This window comes from Procambarus clarkii, chromosome 62 (assembly GCF_040958095.1).
Source record: "Procambarus clarkii isolate CNS0578487 chromosome 62, FALCON_Pclarkii_2.0, whole genome shotgun sequence".
In the NCBI taxonomy this organism is placed as follows: Eukaryota; Metazoa; Arthropoda; class Malacostraca; order Decapoda; family Cambaridae; genus Procambarus; species Procambarus clarkii.
Window position 1 is genome coordinate 16,677,170 of NC_091211.1, and position 1,274 is coordinate 16,678,443.

Here is a 1,274-nt window from a genome sequence, read left to right on the forward strand (position 1 = left end):
TAAAACAGAAATTGTTGTTCTTTTTCACAACAACCTTATTGTTGTGCACAAGGACCTATTTCTTAGTTTAAATTTTATTCATAAAAGAGTGTTGGTATTCCCCGCAACATCACAGGAAGGTATTTCTGGCAGCTCGGCCTCCTTATGGACTCAGCACATCGCTCTAGCTCATGGCTCTCTGTTTCATCTCTTGTATATACAAACTATGACTTTTTTCGATTACTGTTATAATTAATAATATGAGATATAAAAGTTTTTACACAAAATGGCTAAATTCTGTCATTAAATGGACTTTGTCTGGTATACATACAAACATACACCAATTTATTACCATTCATCCATTATTAATTTCAAATGTAATGTACACTGTCTAGTTTTTTTCCTCTCGCCATTACTTGGTGCAATATTTGAAAGTTGTCTATTTATTTATCGATCTATCTATTATCTTGTATTTATATTTACAAGTTTCTGTGCTTGGAAGAAAACTCTGCATTGAATTGGGACTAATTTATTAAATAATATTATTTAGTATTAATTAATATTTACAATTATTATTAATTACAATTATTTATAGCTTAGTTACTTTCATGTAACTCGCAATCGTACATTCTTCCCGATGATTGATTGACACATTTGTCAATCACACTGCACACAACCGTTCTTGACACAGGAGCGGGGCTGTAACTGCTTATTTGTGATTGATTAATTTAGATTAAGCCACCCAAGAGGTGGCACGGGCATGAATAGCCCGTAAGTGGAAGTTTTTTTTGGAGTGGATGTGATCTTGATTGATTGATTGATTGATGAAGATTAAGCCACCCAAAAGGTGGCACGGGCATGAATAGCCCGTGAGGGGTGGCCCTTTTGAGCCATTACCAGTATCAATAGATGATACTGGAGATCTGTGGAGGTGCGACTACACCCTGCGTGACGGGAGATGTCTCCCGTAATGTGATCTTTGTGGTCGTGAAAGAATATACCCAAATTAGCACATCTTGCTTTTAAATTAGCCCAAAAAGAAGCAAGTAGCGAAGTTAAAAATTTGGGAGCGCGGGGCTCTCAAAAGTAGCCCAATTCGCTATTTGTAGCCCACTGGCCACACTGAGCTGAGGACCTGCTGCCCGAAACGCTATATGTGTTAGTGGCTTTGCAAGACTGTAACACTCAACCACCAATGTATGTACTTTCTTGTATATAAATACAAAATAAATACATAATAAATAATTAATAAATAAATGTGCAAAAATAAATAATGAGCCTCCCCCTTAAAAAGT